Source organism: Schistocerca gregaria, chromosome 5, assembly GCF_023897955.1.
Source record: "Schistocerca gregaria isolate iqSchGreg1 chromosome 5, iqSchGreg1.2, whole genome shotgun sequence".
NCBI classification, from domain to species: domain Eukaryota; kingdom Metazoa; phylum Arthropoda; class Insecta; order Orthoptera; family Acrididae; genus Schistocerca; species Schistocerca gregaria.
In genome coordinates, this window is record NC_064924.1 from 177628924 (window position 1) to 177648222 (window position 19299).

At 43.6% G+C, this 19299-nt stretch overlaps 1 protein-coding gene across 1 annotated transcript in view; it reads right to left on the reverse strand.

Annotated features, from left to right (window-relative positions):
• The window catches only part of LOC126272136 (loricrin-like), a 1218911-nt gene that overhangs the window by 197906 nt on the left and 1001706 nt on the right, over positions 1–19299 (reverse strand). The window lies entirely within an intron of this gene.

The following is a 19299-nucleotide window of genomic DNA, read 5'->3' on the forward strand; positions in this document are numbered from 1 at the left end:
CGAGCTGTGTTGATTTGCCGCTAACTAGAGGAACGAGAATGTTAGAGACTAATAAAACCTTCACTTGAATGGAATAATGTTGCTGTCTAACCTATTAAAGCTACTTCAGGATATTGTTAATTCTTCAGTTACAGATGTTTATGTAAACTTTTTCACAATTTTAAAACTATTTACTTCACCTGCGGTCTGTTAAACCATACTTTGTCAGTGATACACCACCTTCCACCTTGGACTGGAAGGTCTTTTTACCGTGGAATCCGTAATATTCTAAAATGAAATGAGTTGCTTTAATGTTTCAACAGTTTATCGGCTCTCTAATCTGAAAACTTCTGTTATCATAATTGCCAATACTTTCTATTTCAAACTGTTTTTACTGATAACTCAGATTTATCAAAAACGATTCTCAGTCTGATTTCATTTAATGATTATTTCTGTGGGGACGATCGAAAGGAAAGTTTCCTAAAGATATCCTAAAGTTCCAGAAATTTGAATTTTGCGGTAAAACGGATGCGATCTTCTTGAATCATTATGCAAGTGGGTGTGGGCTGAGTGTTTACGTGAATCTGTCGTTTTACAAAGGCTGCATATATATATACTTGGGGAGAACGTCTATACCAGAGGAAGAACCACAGAAATTCACCGTTGACGAGGTTTCGAAAATGAAGGAATCGGGACGCGAGCAACAACCAAGCAAAGAGCCTTTTGCTTAATCGCTGAGACGACCCTCACATAGGCAAGTAAGAACATAGTTATAATCACGTTAGCGACTGACGCACCACAGGAGATATACAAAATTGATATTATTGTTCATAAACGCAGGTGCTGTGCCAGGGGACGTTAATTTTCTTCTACTGCGCCAGTACCTGAGTCGTTTCTTTCACAAATTAATTATAGATGACTGTCTGCAAATAAATGAGTATACTGCGTGTTTAGTGCTACTCTGAAGCGAAAAGACTAATACTGGAGATGAAAACGTGCTGTAAATTGTGTATATTACCACCTGCAGTGGTGGTATCCTGTGGAATTATTGAAGTGAAAGCGCTGGGATTCCCACTTAGTCCATCGATAACCAGTAAGATTTTCTTACACCCTCTCACGGATTACACAAGTCAGCTCCCTTCAAGATGTTGCTAGCGATAACCAATGTCCCTTCCCTCCTCCTTCTGCCCGACAGTCTCTGAAATATTTTTTTCCGTGTGTTATCTGTAATTTTTTTCTGTTCCCTCCTTTTTTATGCGCTACCTTGTAGTTCTCATATTTCTGTGTTTTCGTGTCATCCTCGTAAATTTTATTACCTTACCGCGAGTACATTTCCATTCACCCATCTCACAACTAAAGTGTCTTGTTACTTTTAATTTTAAAGAAATCACCCCTGTAGCTGCAAATGTAACATTTATTTACTTGCACCTAGATATTTCTGCGCAAGAGGCTTTCAAAACTAAAGCGTTGTTATTTTTTATTTTAAAGAAATAAATTCCAGTAGGTGCTATGAAATATTTATTTGCTTACATCTGACATTTCTCACAACAAACTTGTCCGCTTCGGCTTACAGTGTCATTCGTTCTTTTTATTCGTGTCAGAGTAACATTAAACACCGAGCATAAGCCAGACGACGAATTAAGAGAACGAACTTCTATTTAAGACAAATGCAAAACTAGCCTTTCGCATGACCAGTAAAATGAAAACACGAATTCGATGAGGAAAAGCGAAATTCCCAGAATTTTCGAACCCAGGAGTTTAAGGATTTACTTTTGAACTCGGTACGAAATTCTACATCGGACAAGTGGGAAGAAACAACATTCTAAGAACATACGAGAGCATATGAAAGCAATCAGTCAACGTTCTCCCTGCATCTTAAAAATGAAAATCACAAAGCAGAACACCTTGAGAAATCTGTACAGATTTTACACATTACATCTAATGGACGTACCACGAATATTTTGGAGAAACTGGAATATACAGTCACATGGAAAATTTCCCGAACGACTTACACGACGAACAAACTAACCTGAAACGCAACCACTGCTTAGAAAACTGTATTGAAATTTTCAACCACGAGGAACGATAAACAATGGAATCACAGATAACAGATATACAAGAAATGTTAACTATATAATATCAATGCAACAAACACACTATCCCTCACTGTCTAAGATAGAAAATCTTCAGACGTATAGTACTTTAGGATTCCAACTGTCAAACAACAATTATCACGAAAAATTTAATATTATGACAGATACGTGAATATAATAACAATATTTCGTAACAGAAAGCTCACAGTTGGCCTCTGGATGCCATATGATCGTCAACTCCACCTCGACGTAAGCTGAAATGTTAACTGTAAGAATACGTTATTGATCGTAAATAAGGTATAAATAAGGAAGGAGAGAGACACAACATTCAGTCGCAATTCCATTAGCTTTTATTATTCTTGCAAATGTAGATGTTGGCTATAAATAGCCACTTTCCGTGCATTTTCGTTATATTTCACCTACACACCTGTGAGAGCATATGATGACATGAACTACCGCAAGTCTCCAGAATGAGATTTTCACTCTGCAGCGGAGTGTGCGCTGATATGAAACTTCCTGGCAGATTAAAACTGTGTGCCCGACCGAGACTCGAACTCGGGACCTTTGCCTTTCGCGGGCAAGTGCTCTACCAACTGAGCTACCGAAGCACGACTCTGAGTACCGGACGTGAGTCGTGCTTCGGTAGCTCAGTTGGTAGAGCACTTGCCCGCGAAAGGCAAAGGTCCCGAGTTCGAGTCTCGGTCGGGCACACAGTTTTAATCTGCCAGGAAGTTTCATACCGCAAGTCTGTTGAGATATAAAGAAAATGCACTGAAGATGGCTATTTGTAGCCGAAATCTAGGTTTTCAAGAATAATAAAGGCTAATGGAATTGCGAGTGGCTGTTGTGCGCCTCTGTTTCCTGACGGAATCAAAGTTAGTTGGCTGCAAATAAGATTTATCATTCACAACACCCATAGATACACTTGAAAATGGTAACGAAAGCCGAAACAGGATACCTTGTTGCATAGAAATATCGATATACAAGCATGTAAATACTACAGTGAAGCCAGTGGAACTGATTTTCTTAAAAATGACGTACTTCGACGTAGTTCATGCTCCAGGCTCTAGCGATAAAAAACTTTTGATTCTAAATAACGCGTGAAAACCTGATACACAGTATTCGATTCCAAACTAGCATTAATCTGTGCTTCAGACGTTCAATTAGCCCTTTTCATCGATAGCGGCAAATTAGAGCAAGTGTCGGCACGTGTCCAGCAGTTCGGGTAACACACAACAGGTCTGCTGCTGCCAGATTGCAGGCATATCGTACAGCTCCTCTGACGTCAGCGAACGCGTGGACGGCCTCGACCGACAGCTCACTGTTATAAAATTCCGCAGGGCTAATTTCAACCAGATAACCGATTGGAAAGTTTCATTAGTATAAGAGCCTAAATGTGTAGCTTTTATTTTTGCATTACCTGATGTATTTAGCGAACAAGCACCTGATTTATTGGCCACTTGACAGCGTTATCGAAGTGCTGTGTCGGTTTAAATATTAGCGGACTACCAAAATGGCGGAAAAATGCACAATGGATCACCATTCTTCCAGTCTGCTCTCGACAAAAATGTAAATACTGTGTGCGGCTCAACGCATGCGGAAAACCATTTAGTTCTTAAACGTAGCATTCCTCAGTACTGTTAACTAACACACTGAACTTACAAGCAAAAATATCTCACCGTCCTCATAGATGTTTCAGTCACACGAGGTTGAAACGAAACTGCCAGCAAACTACATCTTATCAAAAACCACTATGGATTCAAGAGAAGACTGAAGCTTTATCTATCATCAAAATGGTTCAAATGTCTCTGAGCACGATGGGACTTGACATCTGAGGTCATCAGTCCCCTAGAACTTAGAACTACTTAAACCTAACTAACCTAAGGACATCACACACATCCATGCCCGAGGCAGGATTCGAGCCTGTGACCGTAGCGGTCGCGCGGTTCCAGACTGAAGCGCCTAGAACCACTCGGTCACAGCAGCCGGCTTACCTATCATCAGCAGTGTTGCCTGCTTCCCGGAATATCTCAGCGGTATAGCTTTCCGAAGCTCAGACACCTTGCTTTCAAGTTAACTTATATCGTGAGGGCATTCTCACTTTGCAATATAGCTGAGTATATATACTCAAAATAAAATGGAGTACATATGGAAATCCATACATATTTCATAACATAATTAAAATGTATTGGCGAAGAAAGACCACCCACAGAGTACAAAGGTGGTCACAGAAATTAAAATATTGCTGCGCGTGATAAGGAACCCTTCCACTATGATCTTTTTCTCACTGATGATGCATAAACAACGGAATTGCAATGTTCACCGTACAACCACATCATGGTGTTGTGTTAACTCTTTCAGCCCCAGTGATTTCGGCCGCAAACCACCATTTTATCCGTTTTGTTTCGCATGAAACCATCGATGGTAATACAAGTCAGAGACATCTGGTGACACACTGAGGTACTTCTACGAATGTAGTGCATTCTAGCAGACACTCAGTCACTTACAGCACTCAAAGCAACAGACGGAGCCGAGACTGTACTTCGTAATTTTGGAGTTTGTGACGTGGTTATTTTTATATTGATCATCTTGAGGAGATCAGTGATAGTGAATAAGTACATCTAAACTTCTTGTGATAGGAGTTTGTACTACTCATTTCGAAACGTAACCACAGTGGTAGCATATATTTTGATACAAATTTATTACATTTTAGACCCATTTTTGCTTGTTTTTCAGAATATAATCTGATTTACGAATTACATGTTCATGGAAGTTTAGAGATGTGGGATTGTATCTAGGAAAAATGCAAAATTTGCTTTCAAATATAAAACACGAAATGATAGGTGGCTGAAACCAAGGTCTCAGTGATCCTATACTGAAACCAAGTCCTTAAAATTATCGATTGATTGCTTTTTGCCAGTTTCTTCCTGTATTAGTTGGTAACTACAACACAAGTTAATTAGGTGAAAAATTTTAAAATTATATTTTTTCATACTGTTAGGGCTTCCCGGGGTCGCCAATAAAATGGAAGATGTGGAAGTAAGACACAACTTACACCTCTTAATTCCAACGGCTGTTCGAGGAAACACTTGCCGCAGTGCCTCAATCACGTGCCCACTGAGGCAGCGACGAAACGATGAAGTCGGGACTGGAAAGGGCCACCAGATCAAGTCATCCCACGCCGTGTTTCCATGGTTTCCTCAAATGACTCCAACAAGACCACGCGACCTGCTTGCCCCTCCAGCGCCCCCCTGCTCGTTAAAACCGAGCAAGCGTCCTGGCTCTAATGACGTCGCTGTAGACGGTACGTTGGACCGTAATGAAGAAACACAAGAGAATACTACGCCTGGGAATGGCAGCTCAAGTTCTTAACAAACGACTCTCACGAATTACTTCTTCCGTCGTGGCAGCTTTTCTGCTCTCTGGTAAGTATCATGTCTCTTCAGTTAGCGCACCCGTAGACAGTACGATGCTAGAACCAAATTACCGATGAAGAACAAACGCCAAATTGTAAAGTACAGTTACATAATTACGCGGGATTTCAATGACAACAGCAGCGTGCTGAATCTCTAGCACTTATCATTGAAACACTCAGACAAGTTCTCCACCTGTGTCTCAAGACACTGCCTACCAAACAAGTGAAGCGTCGAGACGGGTAGGAAGAATCTAAATGGATCTTGAATGGTTGAAAGGGTATGTGATGTTATTGAAACTGTATCGAGTGCTGTCCTCATGTTCATGGCTCTACTTGTTCAAAATCGGCGACTGTTTCGGCTGTTTCACTGCGATGGGCTTTTTTGAGCAGCGGTCTCCAAGAATTTTTGATGAGGAAGGTGCCTGTTAGCATGTTTTTGTGTGATACACTACCCATTTTTCAGCTATATAGATTTGCTTACTACGTGGCCAGGGCTCAATCCGTTGTTCAGACCGAGTAACCTCGTGGTCTGTTCAAGGATCAATATTGGTGTTTCATCAACTCATCTGTGAATGTGGGTCACGACATACGTTACTCAGGATCAGAAATTGTATGGGGTTCCTTTTGATCTGATTTCGACGAATTGTGGTCACCGTATTTCCGTGGAGGACTTATGAACTTCATTTCTGAGCTGTCGCATTGTTTTCCTTCACTAATAACCAACCATTATTCCGATTTCTCTTAAATTGTTTCTCATTCAAAACTAATATTGATTTATGTCGGGTAACTTCCATGTGCTCATTTACTCTTTGTTTATTCTTGCTCGTAATCGACTTGAGCAGACTTAATTGCATCATTGGAATCGTTATTTATACAAGGCGCCATCGTCAGATTATGGTTATTTCTCTGCATTCACGTTAGAGTAAGAGGAATCTTTGTCCGCGCTGCAGAGGACTTCGAGACACGTGATGATCCTGAATATGTTGACAATGACTCATGCGATTAATGTATCTTCTCAATAGGTGGTCGTTCAAGGTGGAATCTGTCTCTCCACTGCACGCATGCTTCCTGTAAAGGAAGATGGTGTAACATTTTCATATCTTGTTAGTAGTCTTTGAAACGTTTGATAACATTTTGCATTTGTTGGACATATATTCAAGATCCGCTATTTTGCCGTTGCGTTATGATAGCCTTTCCGACATCCGAATATCTCATAAAGAGCAGTCAGATAGCGTTAATATTAGCTTATGTGTCAAAATCAGATATACGAAGGGAATATTTTCAGAGAAATACTTACTGATGTCACACCAGTTATGTACTCACAAGGAGACACAATGAAACCGGATTTTTTAAAAATATTTTTTGTTATGTGTAATTCAGGAACCCAACATCTATCCGTATAGCACTTAGATGTAACTCTCAAAAAACTTTCGAGAAAATGGGCCATGAACCTTTCAGAGCTGCTTTACTACCTTAAAGAATGGTCTTTCGTTTTTTCCTTTCCGCAGATGGGGTGGCTATGTGGTACACAGCTCGTTTGTGACGCGGGCAGCGTGTGTTCGATTCCCGGCTGCGGTATAATTTTTAAACGAAGGTGCCTGTTCTACGAGCATTTCTGTGAAAAGTTGAAAACAACTTAGTTTTAATGTTTTTAATTAAAAGAATGTTTATTAATAAACGTGTATAAAAGATCGGCAATTAAGAATTTACCGTATGATCAAAAAGTCAGTATAAATTTGAAAACTGAATAAATCACGGAGTAATGTAGATAAAGAGGTACAAATTGACACACATGATTGGAATGACATGGAGTTTTATTTGAACCAAAAAAATGCAAACGTTCAAAAAATATCCGACAGATGACGCTTCATCTGATCAGATAGCAATAATTAGCATAACAAAGTAAGACAAAGTAAAGATCATGTTCTTTACAGGAAATGCTCAATATGTTCACCATCATTCCTCAACAATAGCTGTAGTCGAGGAATAATGTTGTGAAGAGCACTGTAAAGCATGTCCGGAGTTATGGTGAGGCATTGGCGTCGGATCTTGTCTTTCAGCATCCCTGGAGATGTCAGTCGATCACGATACACTTGCGACTTCAGGTAACCCCAAAGCCAATAATCGCACGGACTGAGGTCTGGGGACCTGAGAGGACAAGCTTGACGAAAGTGGCGGCTGAGCACACGATCATCATCAAACGACGCGCGCAAGAGATCTTTCACACGTGTAGCAATACTTTTTTTTTGATTCTAATAAAATCCCATGTCATTCCAAGCATGTGTGTCAATTTTTACCTCCCTATCTACATTATTCCGGACTTTATTAAGTTTTCAAATTTATACTGCTTTTGGATCACCCAGTAGATTTGACATCTGGATTTTAGTGTACAATATTGAATTGGAAATTAGAAGATATGTCTGTCTTATAAAATCACATATAGACACATTAATTAGCTTACTTGATGAATCTTATTTAAATAATGTAAAAACTAGAGATGAATGGAAAAAGGGAAAAAATAACTACCGAAACTAGGCTCAGATCAGCGATTGCCAGTGCCCCGTTTTTATGTATTTTATACTTCACCTCGAACGACATGCACAACTGATTAAAAATCGCCAATTTTTTTTTATAGGAGAGAGTGCTGTTTGGGCGGGGAGGGGGGTTGGGTGAGGAAGGCAATGAGGTGTTGAGGTGCGGCGGAGTGGGGAGGGGTCATAACTCGAGGCCTGGTCACGGTGTGCCCCTCGCAGTCAAGGGAGGGACATGTGTGTTCTTTTTTAATATACCACGCCTAGAATACATGCTACTGTAGTTCAGTTCTCTTGTCTTGGCGACTCACGCATGCCCGCCCATTCGCGGGAGATTGCTGCGTTGCCAATTGCAAATGACCCACGCGCCAAGAGAAGTGGCGCCATAGTATAGTATAGTTCGCAAACTTACGTCTAGGTGGGAGCGCGCAGTTTATGAAGTAAAGCCACCACGGCCACATTAACCCTTTCGCTGCTACAGAGACGTGCTCCCCGCATTCCGCGCTGTGCGCGATTTTGTCATTACTGCACTGCTCGCCTGTGCAGACCCATGGTGTTCCCACTGCTTTGGCAGACTTATGATTCGATTTCATAAAAAACTATTTGGACCCAAAATTAGAAAAACCGAAAACTTATTATGATTATAATGAAGAGACAAAGCACTACAAATGTCAAAAAATTTCATTCAAACGAATGAAACTCATGAAGTAAGACACTTCGATATTGTTTTTAAATAAAGAAATATTAAGCGCCGGACAAGGTTGGAACGCGGAGCCACTCACTTAGCAGCCAAACACCTTAACCATTACGCTAACGCAGTTCGTCATTCAACAGAATTCCTGGTGAACTCTAAAATATCCTGTAAAATACCGACAAACACTGTTGGTATGACTATGAATGACTCACGTTTCGTCGAAGAACAACAGGAAATAAACATTTACCGCTGCTCTTTATTGCGAAAAAGTGGTTCGTGAGAATGATACAAACACCTTTCCTTGCTATCGCCTGAATTAGGAGGCTTATTGCTTGTTTGGTTTAATTAATTTATAGAATATGAAGCAACTGGTATAAAGAATGCTTTTTCCAAACTTTCTATGAAAGAAAGTCTACTATCAAGACACTGCTTTTGTTAAAATACTTTATTTATGACTGAACGTTTGTAAAACTAAAGACACTCGTCCGTGCTCTGCACTGCTGTCGAGCTCCGGCAACGTCGTTCTCTGTTCATTGGCTGACACTGTTTTGTGACGTCAGATGCGCAGAACGAACCTAAACTCGGCCGCCATCGTAAATGACGCCCACTATAGCACCGCACAGTGCACTAAGTAAAGAAAGCAAACAACCTCGTGTCTATCCTACGCCGAGGCATTGTATATCGGAAAACGGAATACGTGCTACGTAGCACGAGGCAAAGAGTTGCACCGCTGTTTCTCTTACGCTTGATCATTTTTGTATATCTTCCATCTACGGCTGGTTTTCTTCTTGTCAGCTCAAGTACTTGGTATCTTCTCGCAACTATTGGCGATCCCGTTGTGTGGAGGACCGCGTAGGGCGCCTCCTAAGCAACGGGAAAAATATTCCTTGTACTTCAGGTTCCGTAGCATTTTACGATGGCGTTCTTGTATTTAGTTACGAAAGTCCAATACGTCTTTAGGGCCACTCAAAAATAAATAGTTCACCGGGAACCCACAAACTCACCTGACTATTTTTTTTTTTTTTTTTTTTTAGGAAGATAACGAACTTTCGATTGCCATGTGGTCTTCGTGTGAAATTAAATTTAAAAAGATGTAGGAGTCTTACAAGAAGTCGCCAAATGGTATGTCCCTTGTGTGGAAAAGTGCTCTGGAAGCTGACCCGACGACCAGCGCGCCTTGCGCCTGCTGGCGGTTACATGCGCGAGGCGGCGGGGCGGCACGAGACGGAGCTGCGGAGTCGGGGGTGGGTGGGGGCGGGAGTGGCGGCGGTGGCGCGCGCCGGGGCAAGGGACAGCCGATTACGCCGCCCCCGGGGGCCATCCTTCCCATTCAACAAGCGGCGCGCGCGGATCCACAGGTTAGCCATTTAGCCTCCTCGCCTCGGCTCGCCTCGCTCCGCTCCTGCCCCCGACCCGCCGTCTTGCCGGCGACGACGCCGCCTCACAGACCGCTATTGCCGCCGCTAATGTATTCTCTGTGTACGCGTCCGCCAGGTCCCAGATCCCACCTGCTAACTGCTCACTCCGCACCCCTTCTCTGCACCTTTTAAAGACAGAAGACTACCCAAGCAGCGAACACGTTGCACAGCACGAGTATAGAAAATTACTCTGGTTTTCATAAATTAGACTTTAAAAAAGGTAAGTCTGATAAACCAAAAGGAAAGTACCACTAATCATTGGTGTGTTGTTTGCTTAACTACTAGCAGAATACAGGCAAAGATGCAAAATAAAGTAGAGCAGGTAACTGAGAAGAACGCCTGCGGTGAAGCGTGGAACAGTCTTTCCCATGTCTTCCTTCCGCCCTGCGCCAGCCCATGAGCTCTGTTACTGGCACTCAGAAAAGTATTGCCTCACCTGCAGACTAAATTGACAGTCTTGTTCATTGTGGGTTATTGTTAGCCGGTGATGGTATAACAGTTCTCTCTATCTCGCTTCTCTCTCTCTCTCTCTCTCTTTTTTTTTTTTTTTTTTTTTTTTTTTTTACTGTGCCTCTAACAAACGGGATAATTATTTGAGTCAAACGTGAATGAAGACATCACGTTCGTGAGTTCGTGATAAAAGCACAAAACAGATGAGAAAATCCTATCATTGGTGATGTTTTAACTCAATAAAATGAAACGTGAACCCTAACGAAACACACATTTCCGCAGCTGAATATGTAAGTAAGATGTTTAGGATTTTTTATTGGTAACGCCGCCGCCACGTAGCACTCTGTATAAAAATCACTGGCTGTGCCGTGCGCAGTCTGTGTTTAGTTTGCATTGTTGTCTGCCATTGTAGTGTTGAGCAGCGGCAGCTGGATGCTAAGAGCGCGTAGCGTTGCGCAGTTGGAGGTGAGCCGCCAGCAGTGGTGGGCGTGGGGAGAGAGATGGCGGAGTTTTGTAATTTGTAAGACTGGATGTCATGAACTGATATATATATTATGACTATAAAGGTAAATACATTATTTGTTCTCTATAAAAATCTTTCATTTGCCAACTGTGCCTATCAGTAGTTAGTGCCTTCCGTAGTTTGAATCTTTTATTTAGCTGGCAGTAGTGGCGCTCGCTGTATTGCAGTAGCTTGAGTAACGAAGATTTTTGTGAGGTAAGTGATTTTTGGAATGTATAGGTTAATGTTAGTCAGGGCCATTCTTTTGTAGGGATTTTTGAAAGACAGATTGCGTTGCCCTAAAAACTATTGTGTGTCAGTTTAAGCACAGTCGTGTATAAATTTTTCTAAGGGGACGTTTCAGATGTCGACCCTTAGCCAAGGATACCTCACTGGAATCTTCTGATTTTTTTCTTGTAGTTTGTGTAGTTAGTGTAGCCTTTGTTTAATGCTAGCGCGTAATCATAGAGAGAATTTCCTTTGTAGTTGCAGTCTTTCATTGTTGAACAGTAAAATAGTTGTGGCCCATTACCTGTCTGCATGTCAAGAGTCAGCACTGTCTTTCCGTTGGAACGACAACACTACTTCTTCAAGACTGCATGGAAATCCACTACTTCCGTGTGCATTTTCTTTTACTACTCAGACCTTGAGAAAAACACTGCAATTTTACTTTGACGAATGATCAGGACTGTCTTTATGGACTGTGAGAATAGGTTTTTTTTATTGGTAACGCCGCCGCCACGTAGCGCTCTGTATAAAAATCACTGGCTGTGCTGTGCGCAGTCTGTGTTTAGTTTGCATTGTTGTCTGCCATTGTAGTGTTGAGCAGCGGCAGCTGGATGCTAAGAGCGCGTAGCGTTGCGCAGTTGGAGGTGAGCCGCCAGCAGTGGTGGACGTGGGCAGAGAGATGGCGGAGTTTTGTAACTTGTAAGACTGGATGTCATGAACTGATATATATATGACTATAAAGGTAAATACATTATTTGTTCTCTATTAAAATCTTTCATTTGCTAACTGTGCCTATCAGTAGTTAGTGCCTTCCGTAGTTTGAATCTTTTATTTAGCTGGCAGTAGTGGCGCTCGCTGTATTGCAATAGCTTGAGTAACGAAGATTTTTGTGAGGTAAGTGATTTTTGGAATGTATAGGTTAATGTTAGTCAGGGCCATTCTTTTGTAGGGATTTTTGAAAGACAGATTGCGTTGCGCTAAAAACTATTGTGTGTCAGTTTAAGCACAGTCGTGTATAAATTTTTCTAAGGGGACGTTTCAAATACACACTACCGTATTAACAATTTGTTGATATAGGCGTTACTAACACCGAGTACACAAATGGGGGATGTCAGCGACACTGTTTCGGAAGCACCACTGCCCTGAAGCCGTAAGACGATATAAAATATTAAGTTATGCCCAATGCAAAAGGAGACCTTTGCTGTAGCTACGTTCTGCACCTACGTCTACAGACATACTTCGCAAGCCACCATTGTGTGCTTGGTGGAGTCGGCCGGGGTGGCAGAGTGGTTCTAGGCGTTACAGTCTGGAACCGCGCGACCGCTACGGTCGCAGGTTCGAATCCTGCATCGGGCATGGATGTGTGTGATGTCCTTTGGTTAGTTAGGTTTAATTAGTTCTAAGTTCTAGGGGACTGATGACCTTAGAAATTAAGTTCCATAGTGGGCAGAGCCATTTGAACCATTTTTGTGCTTGGTGGAGGATATCCTGTACCACTAATATTCGTATGCTTTCCCGTTCCACTCGCGGACAGATCGGGGGAAAAACGACTGTCTGTGCGTCACCGTATGGTCCTACTTTCTCGTATCTTATATTCGTGGTCCTTACACGAAATGTATGTTGGTGGCAGTAAAACCATTATGCAGCCAGTTTCGAACGCCGGTTCTCTAAATTTTTCCAGTAGCGTTCTTCGAAAAGAAAGTTGCCTTCCCTCGAGGGATTCCCATTTGAGTTCCCGAAGCATGTTAGTAATATTTACGTGTTGTTCGAACCTACAGGATGTTTCAAAAATGACCGGTATATTTGAAACGGCAATACAAACTAAACGAGCTGCGATAGAAATATACCGTTTGTTGCAATATGCTTGGGACAACAGTACATTTTCAGGCAGACAAACTTTCGAAATTACAGTAGTTACAACTTTCAACAACAGATGGCGCTGCGGTCTGGGAAACTCCATAGTACGATAATTTCCACATATCCACCATGCGTAGCAATAATATGGCGTAGTCTCTGAATGAAATTACCCGAAACCTTTGACAACGTGTCTGGCGGAATGGCTTCACATGCAGATGAGATGCACTGCTTCAGCTGTTCAATTGTTTCTAGATTCCGGCGGCACACCTGGTCTTTCAAGTGTCCCAACAGAAAGAAGTCACAGGGGTTCATGTCTGGCGAATAGGGAGGCCAATCCACGCCGCCCCCTGTATGTTTCGGATGGCCCAAAGCAATCACACGATCATCGAAATATTCATTCAGGAAATTAAAGACGTCGGCCGTGCGATGTGGCCGGGCCCCATCTTGCATAAACCACGAGGTGTTCGTAGAGTCGTCTAAGGCAGTTTGTACCGCCACAAATTCACGAAGAATGTCCAGATAGCGTGATGCAGTAATCGTTTCGGATCTGAAAAATGGGCCAATGATTCCTTTGGAAGAAATGGCGGCCCAGACCAGTACTTTTTGAGGATGCAGGGACGACGGGACTGCAACATGGGGCTTTTCGGTTCCCCATATGCGCCAGTTCTTGTTATTGCTGAAGCCGTCCAGGTAAAAATAAGCTTCGTCAGTAAACCAAATGCTGCCCACATGCATATCGCCGTCATCAATCCTGTGCACTATATCGTTAGTGAATGTCTCTCGTGCAGCAATGGTAGCGGCACTGAGGGGTTGCCGCGTTTGAATTTTGTATGGATAGAGGTGTAAACTCTGGCGCATGAGACGATACGTGGACGTTGGCGTCATTTGGACAGCTGCTGCAACACGGCGAAAGGAAACCCGAGGCCGCTGTTGGATCACCTGCTGCACTAGCTGCGCGTTGCCCTGTGTGGTTGCCGTACGCGGTCGCCCTACCTTTCCAGCACGTTCATCCGTCACGTTCCCAGTCCGTTGAAATTTTTCAAACAGATCCTTTATTGTATCGCTTTTCGGTCTTTTGGTTACATTAAACCTCCGTTGAAAACTTCGTCTTGTTGCAACAACACTGTGTTTTAGGCGGTGGAATTCCAACACCAGAAAAATCCTCTGTTCTAAGGAATAAACCATGTTGTCCACAGCACACTTGCACGTTGTGAACAGCACACGCTTACAGCAGAAAGACGACGTACAGAATGGCGCACCCACAGACTGCGTTGTCTTCTATATCTTTCACATCACTTGCAGCGCCATTTGTTGTTGAAAATTGTAAATACTGTAATTTCGAAAGTTTGTCCGCCTGAAAATGTACTGTTGTCCCAAGCATATTGCAACAAACGGTGTATTTCTATCGCTGCTCGTTTAGTTTTTATTGCCGTTTCAAATATACCGGTCATTTTTGAAACACCCTGTACAAGTAACACATCTACCATTTCGCCTCTGAATTGCTTCGATACATTAACTTACATTTTTCTAGATTTAGAGCCAGATGCCATTCGTCACACCAAGTAGCAATTTTGCGGAAACCAGTTTCGTATCATCCTAGTCACGCACCTTCTACACCTTCCCATAGACCACGGCATCATCAGCAAACATCCGCAGATTGCTGCCCACCCTGCTCGCCAGATAGTTTGTGTGTACAGAAAATAATAGCGGTTCTGTTACACTTTCCTGGAGCAGTCCTGGCGATACCCTTGTCTCTAATGAACACTCTCCATCGAGGACAACATACTGGGTTCTACTACTCAATATGTCTTCGAGACACTCACATATCCGAGATATGTGGTCCCAGTGGCTGGATGTGTATACCGAGAGATGGTGTGGAGGCATTCCCAGCTACACAAGCGGAATTGTTTCCGCAGTTCGTTGAACAACGCATTCCTCCCGACCAGCACAAAGAGTGGTTTTCTAATTTCTTAGCGCAGAACTGCAGCATGTTTCATAAATTCGTCGCAAGAAGAAAGAGCAACGTCTCCTGCAAAGCACAATATTCCGGTGGTGTCTGCGTTACGAGGCGGGATGTGTGGGCAAGGGGACCCTGGCGCTGCTTCAGAAACTTGCATGGGAGGTCCGAGAACATCATCTTTACAGCCCCGATACCTCCTTGTGTGACCCACATCTTCGGCCCCTTAAAACAATTTCTGAAATGTCATAGGTTCACCAAAGTAAGTGGTGGACACCGTGGACAAATGGAGCCGTCAGCAGCCCATGAGTTTCTCTACTGAAGACATCCCCTCACTTCCTACAACCTAGGATCACTATATCAATGCCGATTGCAATGGTGGACACTTGTACTGATCCAAGGTCAGGTCAGAAGAGAACTGTTCCACGGTGACAGAACCAGAATTCAAGCACTGTTTCAAACTCTTCAAGACCACGCAACCTGTATCGGGGCCAAAATGTTTGCTGATGCCTCCCTCCAAAGGTAGGCGACCTTCGCTACGCCCTTCGCTATTGGTTATGTCCCTGGCAGGTGGTAGAGCGTAGGCCATCTGGAACTTATATTTCCCTTGTCCACAGTCTGTATTCCAGTCATCTGCTCCGTGAGGTAGGGGACAGGCTCAGCAAGTTTAAAATTCCTGTTTCGCATGAACAATATCTTTCTCCGCTTAGAGACACTCAGGGTTAAGATTTTCTTGTTTAAAACCACTCTATAAATTTAATGGGATAGGTGTTGTGCAGAACATCTGGTCACTACAACTTCCTACTTCGGTGAAGTGTCGTCCCTGGTACGGCCAAAACTAAAGAAAGCCTTGCGTACAGTACTAGAGAACGCCTAACGTCCCCGGGAAGCGTCAACGAACATTTTTTCTCGGACAAAAGATGCCCCGATAATGTAATCTATCACCCTTGATGTTACCTGTATAATTTTTATATTACTAGCCATGATAATTCGTGTTCGACTTCGCATTTTGTTTGTTTCAACCAGTTGAAGTGAAGTTTTACTGCATAGCGCTGCACCGTTGTTTAGAGATGTATTTTACGGATGCCACGTCACGTGCCTGATGATGTAGCTATCACAACTTCGAAATGGATCGTAATACAAGGTGTGTTTTTTAAGTAAGTACCGTTCTGAAATTAAAAAAAGACATGCTACGATATTTCAATAATTTTATTTTTACATGAAAGCCTGTACCTTAGTCTACTTTTCTACATAGTTTCCGTCAATACTGAGGCACTTGTCATAACGTTGTACCAGTTTTTGAATACCCTCCTCATAGAAGTCTGCCGCCTGACTTGATAACCACTGCATCACCACTGTTTTGACTTCGTCATCGTCTTGAAGACGCTGACCGCCCAGGTGTTTCTTCAAATGCAGGAACAGATGGTAGTCACTGGGCGCAAGATCGTGGCTGTACGGAGGATGATCTAGAGTTTCCCATCGAAAAGATATGATGAGATCTTTGGTCTGATTCGTCACATGCGGCCGGCATTGTCTTGCACCAAAACAATGCCCTTGCTCAACTTCCATGGACTGTTGCTTTCAGTCTGGTGTGACGCATTCCACCCACGTTTCATCGCCCGTAACAATTTTGGCTTAAGAAATCATCACCGTCGTTGTGGTACCGCTCAAGGAAATTCAATGCACTCTCTAAGGGTTTGGTCTTGTGCACATCCGTCAACATTTTCGGTACCCAACGTGCGCACAATTTTCGGTAATTCAAGTGCTCGGTCAGAATGCCATGCAAAACACTACAAGAAACATTAGGAAAGTCATACCGCAAGGAGGAAATCGTAGAGCGTCTGTTTCCTCTCACCTTATTGTCCACTTCTTGCACCAAACTTTCATTAACGACCGAAGGACGCCCACTCCGTTGTTCATCATGCACATTTGTGCGGCCATGTTTAAACGCTCTTACCCACTTTCTTACCATTCCATCACTCATAATGTTTTCTCTGTAAACTGCACAGATCTCACGATGAATATCGATCCCTTTTAGGACTTTATCACAAAGAAATCTTATAACAGCCCGTACGTCACAGTCGGTGGGACGATTATCGGAAGCATCTTAAACACTCAGTACACAACGTAAACAAGGAAGAATCAGATTGTACGGGCGTTAAGGGCGTAGATTAAGATACAGGCTTTCATATAAAAATAAAATTATTGAGATATCTTAGCACGTCATTTTTAAATTTCAAAAACGATGATTACTAAAAAAATCCTTGTAAATGAATATCAGAGAATAAAATTGTTTAGAATTAATTTCGAAATAAGGAGAATAAATAATTATACTACGCAACATTAACGTTTCCAGGTCTGCGTACGCCTCAGACACTCCCAACGCTTCGTTCCAAAAAAATATGGTTCAAATGGCTCTGAGCACTATGGGACTTAACTTCTGAGGTCATCAGTCCTCTAGAACGTAGAACTAGTTAAACCTAACTAACCTAAGGACATCACACACATCCTTGCCCGAGGCAGGATTCGAACCTGCGTCCGTGGCGGTCAAGCGGTTCCAGGCTGTAGCGCCTAGAACCGCTCGGCCACTCCGGCCGGCTATGCCTCGTTCGTGCTTACGTTCTCTAGGGATTGTGCACATAGCTGACCGGGCAGTTCCTGTTTTGTATCGAGTATGAGTGGCAATAAATCCGTATTCATATCTCCGGAAACAAAAACATTCGAACATGACAGTAAAGCGGGCGCTTTGGCGCCCTCGGGTAGCTACGCAAGAGGCGAACCGGTACATATACATTGTTTTCTGTTTTCCGCGGAAGTCTGGCTGACTGCTTGTTGATCACCAAACAGTCTTCAGCTAGGGCGGCGGAGAGAATATGTCGGACAGAAACAAAATAACAGCGCCTGCTATTCGGCAGGTATCCGAAATCGTGAACGCGTGTCGGTAAATTAAACACAAATAATGCCGGCGGCGGAGAGAAGACCAAGAAAACAAACAGCGCCGACAAAGGCCCGCCCGACCGGCCGCCTTGCAGTTATTTGTTGTGATTGCCGCGAGGGCAAACACGCGCCAAGTGGCGCCAGCGTTATATTGTGGCACGAGGCTGACGGCCGTGTTTGCTGCTTCTGCGAACGCGGCTGCCGCTGCCGCAGGCTGCGAGAGACGCCTCACTCCATTTGCTCCCCACCAGGCACCCCGCGGCTGGCTCTGGCGGGCCCCACGAGAGATAAGGGCCCCACAGCGAACTTGTGACGCCGCGCTCGTCGCCTTGCCCGGCGTACTGTACTTCGCGAACGCTCGGCTCTGTGCGAGGCCTACGGGATATCATTATGTACGCTACTGGCCATTAAAATTGCTACACCACGAAGATGACATGCTAGAGACGCGAAATTTAACCGGCACGAAGAAGATGCTGTGATATGCAAATGATTAGCTTTTCAGAACATTCACACGAGACTGGCGCCGTTGGGGACGCCTACAACGTGCTGACATGAAGAAAGTTTCCAACCGATCTCTCATACACAAACAGCAGTTGACCGGCGCTGCCTGGTGAAACGTTGTTCCGATGCCTCGTCGGATTGTAGCCTATCGCGATTGCGATTTATCCCATCGCGACACTGCTGCTCGCGTCGGTCGAGATCCAATGACTGTTAGCAGAATATGGAATCGATGGGTTCAGGAGCGTAATACGGAACGCCGTGCTGGATCTCAACGTCCTCGTATCACTAGGAATTGAAATGAGAGGCATCTTATCCGCATGGCTGTAACGGATCCTGCAGCCACGTCTCGAACTCTCAGTCAACAGATGGGGACGTTTGCAAGACAACAACCATCTGCACGAACAGTTCGACGACTTTTGCAGCAGCACGGACTATCAGGTCGGAGACCATGGCTGCGGTTACCAATGACGCTGCATCACAGACAGGAGCGGTTGCGATGGTGTACTCAACGACGAACCTAGGTGCACGAATGGCAAAACGTCATTTTTTCGGATGAATCCAGGTTCTGTTTATAGGATCATGATGGTCGTATCCGGGTTTGGCGGCATGGCGAAAAACGCACATTGGAAGCGTGTATTCGTCATCGCCATACTGGCGTTATCACCCGGAGTGATGGTAAGGGGTGCCATTGGTTACACGTCTCGGTCACCTCTTGTTCGCACTGACGACGCTTTGAA